The sequence below is a fragment of the Neopsephotus bourkii genome, unplaced genomic scaffold (assembly GCF_033783945.1).
Source record: "Neopsephotus bourkii isolate Nb327-2 ecotype Australia unplaced genomic scaffold, CSIRO-AGI_Nbou_v1 NB_547, whole genome shotgun sequence".
Taxonomy (NCBI): Eukaryota; Metazoa; Chordata; class Aves; order Psittaciformes; family Psittacidae; genus Neopsephotus; species Neopsephotus bourkii.
In genome coordinates this window covers 651,766-668,294 of record NW_026901048.1, presented here as the reverse complement: position 1 = coordinate 668,294, position 16,529 = coordinate 651,766, and the positions used below count along the sequence as shown (strand labels likewise).

Genomic DNA, 16,529 nt, shown 5'->3' with positions numbered 1-16,529 from the left:
AGCAGCTAATCTGATGCCTGCACAGCATCTAGGATACTGCTGCCTTGAGGCAGCTTGACCTAAACCCTAGTGTAATGAGCATGAATGTGATGGCTGATGCTACCAGTACTGCAGATACTTCTTTCTACGAGAGCTATAATTTTCACTTGCAGCCCATGCTCCCCATTCTTTCTTATACAAACTACAGCAGAGGGAAGGTGAACAGAGAAAAAGCTAACAGTTCTACATGGCATGTTCAGCTCTCTGCTCCCATTGACAGTCTGTGACAAGGAAAGGAGTTTTTGTTAAGAACACTACACAAAGAAACAGGCACAGAGTCAACACACCACAATGACAAATCTAGAAGAGGAGAGAGGTAAATTACTTCCCCCTGTGGTTACAAATTACTTCCTAATACTTTATATAACATGGGTTCATATGACATACCCATTAACATAGCTGAATTTACTGTTGTGTTGGTCTACTTTCTACCATTCTGCTGGCACCACTCTGTTTTTGGTTATTGATTTAGCATTTCCATTTATTCTTCTACAGACTACTCACATTATTTTACTACAACTCATAAAGATCACACTAAAGAACTACGGAAAGATTCAGAATATTTGCCTGACATTCTATCCCCATATTCTATAGCAATAGTCCTGAATATTTTCTGCAAGGCTGGGAGAGGAGCCTGCCAAATACTGAACCAACCTGCCAGGTGGCACAGTTATTTCTTCCATCAGCAACTCAAAACATACAGCAGAGACATGAGTATTTCATGTGATATGTTCACAGGTCGCACCTGGCACAGCGAGGTATTAAGCTTGTGACATAAGTTCGCCCCTTTTCAACAAGCACAGACTGATATATGACAGAATAAAAGCATCTGATCCACTAGTATTTCAAAGTGAAATTAAATAACTGGAGATCCCCCGAAGACTTGAATCTGCACTTGAATTTTTCAGAATACTTTAATTTTCACTTTTTGTATTTGCAAATAGGTTGACTTTTCCTATGCCAATCCAGGCTACTGAACAAATGCAGCCATACATACAGAACAGAGATATGCCCATGCCTTTACAAGCATTCAGATGCATAGCAAATCTTCACTTTCAATTAACTTTATCAATAATTTTTTGAGATTATCAGTGAGAACAACCATGGCCTATGCTCCCAAAATTCTGAGATACCGCTAGGGTATAATCTCAGTGGAAGGGCTGTACATTTTTGAAGCCTCAAGCTTTCACATATTGAAATTCAAATTTTTTTCAGGATCAATGATGAAAAACCTACTTTTTATTAAAAGAAGCCTCATAGTTTTTCATATGTATGTGACACTGAGCCTAGGGCATTAAAAAACCCAAATACTGCAAAAGCTGACAATGCTACATTTCAATATAATTTAATTAAAATACTAATCTTACAGGCTGCAAGGTTGAGTAAAGACAAACCAAGAATGGAGGGAGAAGGGATATGAACCAGAATAAGAAGTAGCAGAATAAAAAAATAATGCAATCTGAGCTTAAAAGGGAGTGAAAAAATCCTGTAAAACAATATCCTGAGGAGACTAAATAAAACAAACAATAATTAAACTAAATAATAAGAAAACCAACAAGAAAAATAATGCCAAGGCAGGACAATTCCCTTTTATAGGCATTTCCAGTGGAGTTTAATAAAATAAAAAGTGATCAAGAGGTTCCACTGAGATGTCTGTAATTCAAAGTGAAGATCTCAGCACTTTCTGGAAAAATCCAGCCTCCCTGAAGAGTAAGGAAGGTGAACAGTTAAAGTGTTGACAATTACAGGTCACTTCTGCAAAACCTTTGTTTGTACATAATTGTCACATGATAAATGGCTTTTGGAAATACACTAAGGCAACTGTTCTCAAATAGGAAAACTTATTTTATCAGCACTACTGATAACAGATAAGGAGTCTACATTTATCATATGCAGCAAATTTAATATCAATAGGCTTTTCCTATTAGGCAGAGGGCAGAGGAGCAGAACGCAGGTTTAGCAAAGAAAACTATTCTGAGCTCTGGCACAAATCTCTTGTAACTGTACTAAACTCTCTGGAGCTACTTTACATTTACTTGAGTAAATGAAGTTTAGAATTTCTCTTTGTGTACTTAGCACTTACACAGGAATGAACATAAAGAAACTAATGCAATGTTTCATAAAAACATGCAACTGAGTAAGTTAACTCTATAAGTGCTTACAATAAATTACTTTATCCCAGGTACTTTGCTCATCTGCATAGATATATCAAAGCCTCTCTCTCTCGCATGATTTCTACCGAAATTACTAACTCAGCTTTATAAAACACCCATCAACCATAGTACTAAACTTATTTTCATGTTAAACAAAATAAAATCACTTTTTCATTACCTGCTCTTTTTGTGATGCATACTATGAACTATTTTTATTCTCCAAATGCTACTTCTTCTGACCATTTTTAGAAGTTGTTTGACAGTGAATAACAGTTACATGCTAGGTTTTAGACCTAATTTCTCATTTCACAAGTTATAGAACTTGCATTTTCATAAGGAGAAATGGCTGAATACAGAACATAGTTATGTGTTCAAAGTGATTTGTATGCCTTAACAACCAATATTAACTGGAAAGAATCTGCACAGAAAGCATAAAAATTTGCATATCAAGGCCCCAGCTTTCAAACATACATGCTAAAGGTTTGTATTACTTGCCTGAAGACAATGATAGACATTTTCTGTGGATGTGCAGCTTCAGAACAAGACCTTGAATTACTTAATTTCTGTTAAAAACATTTCACTGTCTGTTAAAATTATGTCAGTTGAGAGGAAAACTTCTCAAGCAACTCTCTACCTATGACATCTCTACGTTTTTTTAAGTTGTATCCTATACTGTTCTGAAAAAAATGCTATTTGTACTGATCATCACTCTGAAACTAAGATGAACGAAGCTAAAGAAGGTGACTTAGATGTCTTGAATTAGGTGTCTTAGATGACTTGAACTCAGAGATAAAATACACTCAATACACTATTCTCAATACACTATTCATTGGTACTTGCTTCAAATACCAAACAACAATACCAATAGCTACAACATTAAGACATCTTGGTGACCTGAGGGACAGATGATTAAGTCACACTGCTTGTAGTCAGCAATATCACTGTATTCCAAAATTAACACTGCATGTATTTCTAAATGTAAAATTGCTAAGATTGAAGATTATTGTCACCAACTTCTTAAAAAAATATTCTACATGTACAGCAATTTTCAAAACACTAATGGTGACAGGAACTGAACTGTTATAACTATGGGCTAATCATATTAACGTGTAAAAAAAGCCATAAAAATTCCATGCAATTTCTCTTTAGCTACTGTTCATTATGGACATATTAACAAAATCCTTTATTTTTACAACATTACCAATTATCATAAATCCTGAACACTTTGCTGTTTCCAGTTTATTTTAAACTTCCATTATCTACAACAAGTAGGTTATCTATATGCTCTAAAGCACAGAAATAAAATTTGGGGAAAAAAAGGTTATATATTCATATGGTTTTTAGAGTCCATATTAAACTAAGTATTAAACAAAGATGAAGGCTGTCTTGCTAACAAGAACTGTCTCAGGACAAACACAATAGGCCTTGAAGGCCATAAGACATTAAAAATATCATAGCAGTAATACAGGGAGCTTTTTAAGTTCTACATAGATTTTTGTGTCCACTCTTCATGCCACAAATCACTATTAATCACTATTAATGCCCAGTGTTTGGCTTCTCCTCTTGGGAAACACCCCTTAGATTTCAAGAGAGCACAGATTATTTCACTGGACTAGCAGGTACTGCTTTCTGCTACTTTATAGAATCATAGAATAGTTAGGGTTGGAAAGGACCTTAAGATCATCAAGTTCCAACCCCCCTGCCATGGGCAGGGACACCTCGCTATAAACCATATCACCCAAGGCCTCGTCCAACCTGGCCTGGAACACCGCCAGGGATGGAGCATTCACAACCTCCCTGGACAACCTATTCCAGTGCCTCACCACCCTAACAGGAAAGAATTTCCTCCTTATATCCAATCTAAACTTCCCCTGTTTAAGTTTTAACCCATTACCCCTTGTCCTACCACTACAAGTCCCTAATGAAGAGTCCATCCCCAGCATCCCTATATGCCCCCTTCAGATACTGGAAGGCTACTTTCATTTCGCTCTGGAGTAAAGTCAAATTCATTTAACTGACACCTGTTCCATTTGTTTTCAGCAGCTGTACCAAGGATGAAAGTAACATGCCATCAGAGCACTCATTTAATTACTGTTGTATTAGTCACATATCACTACTGCCCACCAGTCACTATGTACTATGTGTTTCCATCTCTGCCTGATCTACCAATAACAACACAGTAGAAACAGATGTAGCTCTACACCTTATTTGTGTAATAGCAGCAGGTATAAGTTTTGACACTGGCCACCAGTAAAGGTCAAATCACACAAGATCTACTTGAAGCCTACAGATCAACTTGGATCTGTGGCTTCTTTTTGAATCTGATGGCTGGTTATGGTGCCTGCAGATGACAAATGTCTACCTGGTATCAGAGGGGGAAAAAAAGTAATATAAGCTTGTTTTGAAGAGAGAATTTGTTAACCTTCAATAATTACAAGATCTCGCAATAATTCTATTGTGATTACATGGGACAATTAAAAACAATTCCTCATCTCCCAAAGGTATCCTGAGACCATCTAAAAGAAATTATGGGGATCAAAATTACTTATTATATAAGAAAGAGGTGTCAAAATTATTAGCAGACTTATAGGTAAAGCCAGAGTATTTTAAAAAGGCTATTTTCTTTTGAACACTATTCTTACAATCTATTTTTCTTTGAAGGATAGAGTTATATGTCAGAAAATTCTGTCACGATTCCTCAAAGTCTTCTTTAGTCATATCAAATAGAAAAAACCCCACCTTTCCTCTCCCCACCCCAAATCAAAGAGATGCAAAATATTAACTACACAAATTGGTGTAAAATAGTGGATATATTAAGCCAAGAATGTGCATACGTAAGAGTTTTTAAAAATCATTTTGATACCCTCATACTTTCACCAAAATCCTATTCCCAATGTGCTCCATCTGATGATCACATGTATAATGCAGAAATTATACACTTTTAAAAGGCATTTAAAAGACAGCATTAGGCTCACATGTACCGAAAATTACTAGAAGTTGTAATTTTAATGTTCCTCCCCCCCAAAAAACTCTCAAAGAAAACAACAAGAAATAAAACCCAAACCACCGTGCACTTTGGCATCATTTACCTTTTTTTCTTTTTTTTTCTTTTTCTTTTTTTTTTTTTGGCCAAGTAGTAGGATTTAATAAAATAATACACTGTTGACTCACCACGGCATGTGCTATGTCTCATCTATAGGAAATGGTTCAAAGGCATCAACTTCATGCATGGGTTGCCATAGCTGATATTTGAGTCTGACCTGCTGCTGGTACAGGTTTCTAATACTAGCCCTAAGCACAAAAAAAAAAAAAAAAAGGAGAAAGAAACATTTGGGGTTTATTTTTCAGGTCTGATAGACACAGAGAGACTGCACAAACTAAGCTAACCTGGAATGTAAGTATTGGAACATCATGTAACAAAGGCTTAATATTTTCCTGATAATACCATAATGCATCCAGTTACAGGCAATATCTGTGACATATTTTCCCTTCTGCTGTGCAAGTAAGAAAGGCTAGAGATAGCGAATAGTGCAGAATAAAATGTTACTTCAATGGGAGAGAAAGGTCACAGTCATATCCCCTCCCCCCCCAAAAAAAAAAGGGGAGGAGGGAGAGGGAGATAGAAATCAAGGCGGACAGATTCTTGTGCTCAAGAGCTCATGTTCAAGACTATTCAAAATTCAACGGATGGTACTAAAAATCATAACACTGTTCTAAAATAGTTATTTTTTGTTTCTATCATATCTTTCTCATGTTAGGCCTTCAAAATTTTCTTTGAAATGAGGAAGAGCATAAACTTTCACTGTAACAAGCTGAGGTTTGTACACTGTCATCTTTCCCTAGCACCTAGGGATTGAAATTAAATTTTAATTGTGACATTATGAACAGCTTTAAAAACTGTGTAATATGGACACGTACGTAAAAGAAAAGGCCTGTGAATTATTGCTGTTCATCAAATTAGCATACTTTTAAAAACAAACATCAAAATAAGTGACAAAACACGTTCAATTAACTAAGGGCTTGCAACTGAGAAAATTATAGACAACCTCAAGAAAGGTAGAAAGCAGCTGTTATGATATTAAGACAGCAAACAGGAGGAGCAATAGTCAAGCACGTAGTACTCTCTGTAACCACTGAACAAAATTAAGTGACTATCATTAAGTGGAACATTTGGGCAACATTTTCTTATCACTCTTTCACAATGTATTTTCAAATAGTTCAGAAGAGTCCTAAACATTTACTAAAGATAAAGGATTAAAAATCCTTATGAGAAAACACATGCTTAACCAAAAAGGGCCCAGTCCACTTCACTGGAACAAGAGTTGCAAATACGCAACCTCTCTGAAGTGTCACTTCAAACAGCAATTCCTAATTTCCTAGGTTATCTGACCTCTTAGTGTAGAATGTTGGTGAAGCAGTTATTGACTTGACTAGAAGGCTCTTCTGGACCTCCAACTTTTACTACTTATTACAATGTTAAAAGCTGACAGTAATTCTGTGAGACTGTAACACCCAAAATTTCCTATGTCATCACTGTGATGTGAGCAAGGGTATGCACTCTTGCTGTCAACCTCTTTTCCTTCGGCAAGAGAAAAGAACCTAGAAGACTAAAAATACAACAACTGTTCTTCCTCTTTGTTGCCTTAAAAGGAGTTCTGACTGTGTTCAGGTATAGTTAGGGATACCATAAGATTCACAAAAAATCACGACTTCACATCCTTTCTATACAGATGAAGCTGAGGAGAACATTCCAGTGCCACTAGTGAGTTCACATGCCAAATCCTTCTTTAAAAATCTCTCTATATAACACATATAACTGGAAAGTACTGGGACTTTCTGTCCTTCTCTTTTAATAAAATAGCCAAGACGGATTATAAAGCTTCCTAGCAAAGCTATAGGTAGCAGGCTAAAGGACAGTATAGCTACTCAAGCAAAGCTGTGTAATTTTTGCAGACAGTGAACAGGGGACTATTAAATTCTGTCCCTGTACCGATTTTGATCTATACTTTAATCTCACTGTCCCAGCATCAGAGAAAGGAAACATAGCCATAATACCTGAAATTTCACACTAGAGCTGTATGTTACTTTCAGTTTTAGACAACTGACTTTAGATGGTTACTTGAATACAAAAGCTCTTTTGTTTCCATGAGTGTTTTTCTTATGTCTGTCTCCACAGAAGGTTTTGCAAGAAAGAAATTAAGAACTCATAGCAAATGCAGCAGTTTTTCTTCTAACTGGTGCCCTTTTATGAGAATTCTTTTTTTTTTTTTTTGCAAGCAGCCCTCAAAACAGTAAGCACGCAAGAATCGTAGAATTGGGTAGCAGAAGATAAGCAATGAAATCCAGGTTATATTCATAATCAGTACCGTGGCCCAATGAAATGTCTCTTTTCTCTTGATGACATAACAGAGCAGCAACTATGGTAATACTTCAATCACTAGGTTTCAATATTATAATTTCTAGCAGTGCTATAATAAACTCAGAATATAACCAATGGCATGAGAAGGGCTATGGGTATAGAATGCTTGCCATAAAAAAAAAACCAAAACCAAACAACAACAAAACCAAAATGCCACCTTATTTGTTTTGGCAATTTATCAAGCTGGTGATATTTTCCATTATTCAGGGATTGCCCAAAGAACTGGGTAGCTTCTACTTAATAACAGTTTATAAGAGATAGGCAATTTTAAATCTGTGGACCTTTCTATAAAGGCAGCTTTTCTGCCTTTCAAATCTAAATAAGACTACAATGTTGTTTGCAGAAGCAATACTAAAACTATCTCCTTAGGGTGTGTGTTAGAGCTGTCTTAAATTGCATAAGTTTTGCAATGGACTGCAAACTACAAGTGAGCTTTATTGACATTCCCCAGTGCAGCAGTAGGAAAATTTTGTTAGCTCTCCTTTTGCTTTCCCGAGCCAAATGTGGTACTGTAACACTGCTGGAAGATATTTTGTTATAATTATTGATCCAGTAGTATTCAATCTCTAAATAATGGCTGCAAACATGCCAACCATTGACAGAGAGGAAAAAACACCAAACCAACCCACCAACCCCCTTCCCCAATCCCCAAAACCAAAACCACAACAACCTACAAGAAAACACTCATCCTCAAGGTCTGCTCATAAAAAGCCCCTTCATTGCATACATGTATTTCTAACAATGAGGAGGACATTTTATAATACCAAGCAAGCAGACAGGCAGCAGAAGGCAACCTATTTTTCATGTTAAGCAATTTTTTGCCATGCAATTCTAGCACTCTTCAAAAAAAAAAAATAAAAAATTGAAATTATAAACAGGACCCTGACAAATTATGGGCACTCTGAAACAGCAGGAGAGAGCAGTGTGCAAGAGTGCAGGTTACTCAGAGCCAGGGAGGAAGAATATTGTTTAATGACTGAGGTCAAATCACCTTTGCCATTCACATCTACATCTCTGAAAGAGAAAGCCATTAGCTGAGCCAATTGAAAAGGTATTTCTGTGCCACCTTTCTTAGCAGGTAAAGTGAGCACACAGCAGCAGGATCACAGAAGAAAATACTACTTCAAAGTGTTTCCAGCTAGTGACTACAGAGCAGTGTTCTGAAAGAGGGCTAAAATCCAGAGGTATGGTGCACTCCACTTTCCCCAAGGCACAGGAACCAAAGGTAGCTTATATGTGAGCAAAGATAAACAGCTCTGTGCAACACCAGCACCATCCTATTCTATCTTAGACTTTCCCTTTTCCTGAAGCTGGCCTTACATGAGAAGCTCTGTGTCTTCCAGCAATCTGATTTCAGGCTTCACCTGAACATTTAAAATATACTAATTTGCATTTTCTTCAAAAAAATTTCAACACTATGCCATAATTTTCTTCAAAGTCTGTATTTTCATATAGTGTTGATTTTGTCTTTAAGCAAGTGTCCTGCAAAACTCACAGTGAACATATCAGAGGATGGGGAGGCTGCAATGGGGGTATCGTGAAGCTATGCAGCAAAAAGAACCCATGTAAACAAGCTTACAGTCACTCAGTACATGAATGGTGTGAAACATACCCATCATGGTTCACTGGAAGCACCGCCTGCTTACTAAACAAATGCTGTTAACACTTAATTATCGAAGTCAAATGTGTATTATTTCTAATAAGGCCTCTCTGCAATAAAAGACCCCAACATTTCTTCCTGTAGCAATAGCTTTTCTGCCTGAGAAGTTCCCTGCAAAGCAACATTGATTTCACTGCAGCATCTACACATTGTTAATTCTCTTCTGCAAAATGAATGGCCTATAGCATGCTGTAAACACTCCTAAAAGCTCTTGGTGGTTCTGTAAGACCCAGTGCGCTGAGTTGTTCACTTGGATCCCAGAGTAAAGCAGAAGAGTGATGATTACCTTAAAAGATCACTTTCCTAAAAACACCCCCCACCCCCACATCCAGCAAGGTTTGTCAAAGGCTTCTACACACACACACACACACATACACACACAGTTGGTTTTCTAGCATTCAAAAGGCCAAGACATCTATTCTCTGGATCTTCTGCTTGTTTATCATTATCCTTTCTTTTTATTTTTATAAATTCTAATTTTACATGGCTCCATATGGATAATATAATCCACATAAGGTGCTCATTTCTATTGAATTGCAAACCAAGACACTTCCTTCCCCCAAAAGCCCCCAAGCAGTGTTAAAGGTGATGAGGCTGAGTAAATGCTACTGTTTACATGAGCCAGCTGTTAAAGCACTATCAAACTCCTTTCCATGGTGTCCCTCTGCACTGCTCTCACAACCATCTCACCTACAGCACCCAAACAGAAAAGCTCATACACACCCGAATGCAGGGAAATGATGGTTCTCTGGCCACAGAATACGCAACTGCAGCCTTCTTGTTTCTTCAGTTTACTTCATTAACCTGTCTGTCGCTCCCTCTCCCCCATTTTTTTTAAACAGCAATCAATATTCATCACCCCACCCTGCGAAAGCAGTTAGTCATAGAATATTAGCATCAACCACCTACCATTCCGTGCTTGCGAGCTATTTTCCTCGTCCAGAAACCTTTCCCCCAGACTGCGACTGTAGGTGGTATTTTTAAAATCACATTCCAAACAGTGGCAAGAAAAAAATGGGTTATTTATGATGATAATAATAATAAAAAATAAAAAGATGGGCAGCTGGATTCAAGGTAAATCACTGTTTTCATTTAAAGAACTAAATGAATGTCTGAGGGAAAGGGTAGAGCAGAACAGAAAAAGGGGAGGCAAAATGTCTGATAATAATGAAATAAAGGAAGGAAAAAAAAAGGGGGGAAAAAAAAAAAGAGTGGCTTGCTGAATCACGCTCTTTCACTGCCTGGAAACCATTGTGCAGCGTGATGCTGGCTGTACCATTGTGGAATCTACCAGAGGAGACAGGCAGAGAGCTTGGGGAATGGGGCTGCTATGGCAACTGAAAGGAGCACACATGACGTCAAAGCACACAGAGGTCTCACAGGGGGAGGGAGAGAAAAGTCTAATCTGCAGCCACAGCTACAGTATCTCCTGGTGAATCAGGGGATAGAGCAGACTGCAAAGGGGAGCAGAATAGTCTTCTGTAGCACTCACCAACAGCAGCGGCTCGGACATCTGCAGCATTAGGGAGCTAGTCAGTACAGAGAAGAGGTAGTAATAGCAGTGTAGATATGGTCCTTTGTTTGCATTAGCTGCTATACAAAAGCACAAATGCCCATCACCCTAAATAGAAAAATCTAAATGTTTCAAATTCATTTTAAGTTTCTGCAGGGAATGGACAGTGGTGCGTGTGTGTAAATAAATTAATAAATAAATCACAACACATCTCCTTCACAGCTATTGAATACAGCTATTCCTCACACAAACAAGCAATGCAACTCTAAGAACAGAGTCCCTTTGAAGCCCAAGGAGCCACTAGATATTTCACCATTAGCAGTATGTTGCGCCCACTACTAGAATGCTCCAAATCCCCAAACTAAAACTTGCCACCTTTAAAAGATCCCATTATACAGAGGTACTATTGCATTTAGAGCTCACAGAACCAGCAGAGCTGGTAATGATTTCTGGTGCTCTCAAAGTTGAAAAGTTATGCTGATGATATTTCTTCTGAACACATCAAACTGCAGGATGTCTCCTCTCATCTACACTAAACAGCGAAGAAAGTACACTGGAAAGCACCAACACTGAACTGGATTTCCATGAGATTTATTCTGGGATAAGAGCTAGCTAGATATATTTATAGTGAAATTCAAACTTCCTGGAGTACTTCTTTGAAAAACAAACCATTTAATTCAGAATATCAAATACATCAGTCAAGAAGTGCTCCAAGGAACTTGCTGCAGGTTTCCTGTCAGTGGCTTGAATATGCCACAGGCTTTACTACAGCTACAGCCAAACAGTCCTGTATGAGCTGAAACTCGGTCATTATCTAACTCAGGCTGGGTAACTGCTCCCTCCAATGAGCCTCCTTTCACCCCAAGAGAGGCTTCATCCCTTCCAAATCCTAAAGAATAACACAAAAGAATATCCTGAAAAATTATTTCTTTTGTGCTTACAGTCTCCTTCAAGAGGATACTAGAAATACACTATTGTAAACAAAACACCAGAATGAAATTACATCTTTGAGTAAAGTCTACATCAACCTCTTCCGTGGGGTGTCTGTGTATTGCAAAAAACCTATTACAGATTTATGCTTATTTGGTGAAAGTCTCCACTACAGCAGCCATATGTAAATTTATATAGAATGGTGAGGCTTAGAAGAGACTTTAAAGATCGTCCAGTTCCAACCCCCTGCCATGGGCAGGAGCAACTTCTGATAGGCCAGGTTGCTCAAAGCCCCATCCAGCCTGGCCTTGTAAACTTACACATATATATTTGGGTTTATTACTATTCTGGAGAAATGGGGGATCTTTCTTCTTAAAAATAAGTCCATACACATACACATACACATATTTTATTACCTAAAAATTTCAAGATAATTCTTAAAAAATACTTCTCTGGTAAAACCCAAACAAACAAACAAAACCCCCCAATAAGCTGTTGTGTGAGTCAGTAGAATGGAGAATACCTTTGGAAAGCATTAATTGACCACTCATTGGTGCAGATGGGGCAAGGGGTGGTAGCATTTTATGCAACTGGGTGACTGGGATTGTGGGAGAGGAAACAAAAGAGCCTAAGCTCTTGCAGAGGCTTTGGAGTGTAATTAGGATAATTGTTCTTGGGAAAACATCTAATGGGAAATACCATCTTTTCAGATGTGGCTTTTTCTGATGAAAGGATGCTGCTTCCTCAAGCTCAACTGCTAAACTAGCATTTCACTCCATACTGTCTTAAATGATTACAGTCCACTTTTTCTGGTGTCCTGCTGAGATGGCTTACTGGCTGGGGCAAGATATACCAAGAGGCCATAAAAAGCATTCCAGCCTGGAATCAGGGCTCAGACACACTGTAATGGTCAGACACAAATAAAGTAAATAATAAATAATTTCAGGCACCCATTTCCCAGAATATGTGCCCAGTCTTAACTGCAGGGCAGATATGCCGTCCATGACAGTCAAAACTATAAGTGGGTACGATCTAAATTTAAGACGAACTGGACTGAAGCAGATTTTGACAATGTGAATACAGCTACAAAGGTCACCATGAGCCAATTAAATTCATTCAGCCAAGCCCTTGTACCCCTACTTTGTGCCTCTAAATCACTCAGTGTTGGTCATTTTTTAGTATAAAACCTCATCTTGTTTTCCTTTAAATGTGAATTCCAAAAAAGGTACATACATTTTGCAGCCCAGGAGACTAACAGTAGACTGTATATCCCTCCTGCCATTGATTTTCATGAGAACTGGGAGCACTGAGGTTCGGAGAACGCGTTCAGTCCTACATTTACACACACAAAAAAGAAGGATGAATGTAGCAACTCCCTAATTGCTCCATTTCACAGTCCAGCATATTAAAATACCCTGAAACTAGCAGTAGTTTACAGCACTGGGTCATGGTTTAGGAGCTGCTACACATGCCATTCAGCTCTATCTGCCTTACAAAGGTCATATTCTTCTGGATGGTAAACATTAAGGCTACTAAAACTAAATGCTAGTGAAGAAATATCTTCATTCAACTCAGTGCTAAAGCTAGAAGTATTTTCTCAACATCACTTTCAGCCAAAGTTTTCTGATTCCAGCCTCATGTAATCAAATGCCCATCAAATCCAAGTGCCCATCAAATCTAAGAGTTCCTTTGTTCCAAAGTTATTTCTCAAGCTTGAGGACTCAATACATGAAACTTTTTTTTTTCTTTGCAGCTCTCATTTGCCTTCAGTACAACCCTCTGCTGTATTGAACTTCGGCAGTTTTATGAAAATCCAAAATTTTTCAATGCTTTTATTGATTATATTCTCAAGAATAATTACTATTGAAGGTTGACCTGGACTTCATTTCAAGCAAAATGAAAAGTTATGTTGGATTTTGTTCTCATTTCCATCAAAAGGCCTTTAAAGTTATTACATTTTCCACGACTATTACACTAATGGCTGAGAGAGTCTCTTGGAAAAATTGAGAAAGCTGCACATGTTCCTACTGCCCCTCTTTCACCCCCCTTTCTTCTACTACATCTTCACTGTTATACCATGAAGAAGAATACATTGCAATCTAAAGATTTCTTTAACTTTGTTATCAGACGTACAAACGTAACAGAACTAAACCGAGACAGGGAAATAACTATGACTGACTGCTTTCTGGTTAACTCTGCTGTTGAAAAGCACAATCTAAACAGTAACTTCATGTGGCCTGATGGATACAGAGCTGCTGCAATTATCAAGTATAACTGGAGACAAAGTCTGGTAGCTAACAGGCAATAGTATCACAGGCCAGGCCATGGCTGTTGAACAAGTTCACTTGATTTATTTTTTTTTATAAGAAGGCTTTTAAACAAAAGAGACAGTGAATCAGCATAACAGATGAATCATAAGAATTCACAAAAGACAGACCGATTAACAGTAACCTAAGGGGTTATACTGATCAGCTCCTCGTACATCATACAGACAACTGCAAAATCAGACAACTACTCTGGAATGTTTTTTACAGAAATGTATTTTTTAGAAATTGAAAACTTGGTTTATATGTGGTAGAGGAAAGGAGCGGTTTCTGAAAAAAAGAAGTCTCTTCAAGTCAAGAGGGCTATTCGTTACCCATACATTTCTAAATCAAGGTCTTGTATAAGATAAATCTTAGCAGATATACATTAAGCAGCAACAAGATAAACACTGGAGCGATATACACATGCACGTACGCATATGAATACATCAATTAGAAAGGTTCAAGTATTTACATTCATCATAATTAGAAAAAGGAAGTCCTGATCCAAAGCCCATAAATATATCAAATATAAGGATGCACAGGTACTCCATTAGGCAGTGAATTAGATGTGAAAAACCGGACTGCTAAGTGCTCGCTTCAACAAAGAGAATGAACTTAATACATACAATTGTTAGAGAAATGGGACCTTCTTACTGGTCATGAAACTATTTCATCTGCAGCTTTAGTACTTACTTATTTGATGACACACATATCAAGAAAGTGATTTCAGCACACAATACTAATGCTAGTTTTGAAACACCCTCAGTGGTCTGTTTACTGTCAAGAGCTTTATGCACTCTAAACCCTAGCAAATAAATATACCCTAAAATGCACTAATTTCATTTTGAATAAATTTATCACAAGGGTTTTATTATCCTAGTAACATAAAACATTGCATAAAATGCTAAAAGGTGCCATAAACTGAATGCTCACTATGGAAAATAAAACAATTGTAATTTTAAATCGCCATCTGAAGGTAAACGCAAAACCTGCTCCAGTCTTATTTAATTTTAAAAATTGCCATTTCCTGTATTCAATAATTCTTCCAGAGCAAATGATTTCATGCTCAATTTTCCCTGCAGAGATACATAAGGCATGTATCAAGGATTCAATTATAAATTATTCCAGTACAATAGAGCACTAAACAGAATTAAAACTTGTTTCAGGATGCAAACAAACCAAAATCAACACATCCCCCAAATAAGTACTTTCTCCTTTTACATAACGTGAACAAATAACCACCATTTACAATATTTCACAGGTTTTCCTGAAAACCATGACATACTTCCAGCTGACTTCTGTGAAAATTTCTACTCTGTCAGTTCACTTTTCTACAACCATAAAATTAAATCAGACTGTGACAGATGGTGTCCAGCCTGCCTGAAGATATTATCTGCAGAATAAATAGTGATTATTTTAATAAGTTCTGCTCCAAATACATATTTTGAAGAATATAATTCCTATCTTGAGCTTAACTAACAAAAGCTTCAACCATGTTACCATAGCAATAATATGTTCCCTAAGGTAGGACTTAGAAGAGTTGGGCCAAATAATTCTCTTGGCTAAACACTGCTGTATTCAAAGTTGCACACACTTACTGAGATGGGAAAAAAATGAATGTCTAGATTTGGGGAACTACATTGAGTTCAGCACCCTGCTGACAGGTAGCTAAACCTCCTCTGCTACTGAAAACTCTGCTTCCTGAGTAACTACAAAAGCTCTCCACATATTACCTTGTCTTTGAAAGTCTTTCTTGGTAGATTACTTTTTTCAAGTTGTTTCTTTCTTAAAATTAACTATTAGATAACAACTCATCCACTTTTTCAAGCTCACTAGGTGATGCTTCGCACTTGCTAAGTCCTGATTCCACATTTTTTGCATATGAGCAAGTCTCTGCTCCCATGAGGAAGCCTAACAGTTCCAACTAATACAGGGATTATAGAATGTCAGCACTAGCAGTACATGATACATCTATTTTAACGCAATTGGTTTTACTGTCCCCATGCATTTGGTTCCCCCAGGTATTTCTTCCAAATACCTTGTTCCACTCCAGGAGCAGAATGATCACAAAGCAAAAGCATTTTTGAGTATTTTATCTCAGTCCTGGCCCAAGAAATAAGTCATAAGGGTTTTGCTTAAACTTGGCAGTTATGAAGACTACAGGTCATAAAGACAGAAACGAACACTGAAGACTCTAGCAGAGCCTGCAAATTAAAATGAAGTAGAACAGCTAGATCTTCATTTGATTTACAGAAAATTCACAGCAAAATACAGTAAGATAGGTATGTTAATTACCCAGTGCACTATATATGGAAAGCATGTTCTCAAAGTGCATAAATATTCTCTCCTCCACCTCTGCTTTCTGCACTTGATATCTAAGGAACTGTTGCAGTGCTCTCAAACGCTGCGCAAGAAAAGAAAAATGCATACTACATGTGACACTGTACCGGCATCAGCATGGACCCTCCCTACCTGAGACACCACTCATCAAAGGGAGCTTTGGCCTCTT

General features: G+C 37.5%; 1 protein-coding gene across 9 annotated transcripts in view; it reads right to left on the bottom strand.

The window, feature by feature from the left end:
- The window catches only part of MAPK10 (mitogen-activated protein kinase 10), a 144,199-nt gene extending 133,602 nt beyond the window's left edge, over positions 1–10,597 (bottom strand). For 3 of the 9 annotated variants that reach the window (XM_061350942.1, XM_061350934.1, XM_061350939.1), the window contains exons 1-2: positions 10,181–10,589; positions 5,364–5,483 (exon numbers count right to left, since the gene is read on the bottom strand). The gene's annotated coding sequence lies outside the window, so the exon portion shown is untranslated. Of the gene's footprint in view, positions 1–5,363; positions 5,484–9,994; positions 10,117–10,180 lie in introns of those variants that run through there. The other 6 variants (XM_061350940.1, XM_061350941.1, XM_061350943.1 and 3 more) reach the window with 5 other exon arrangements.
- Between the last annotated feature and the right edge of the window lie 5,932 nt (positions 10,598–16,529).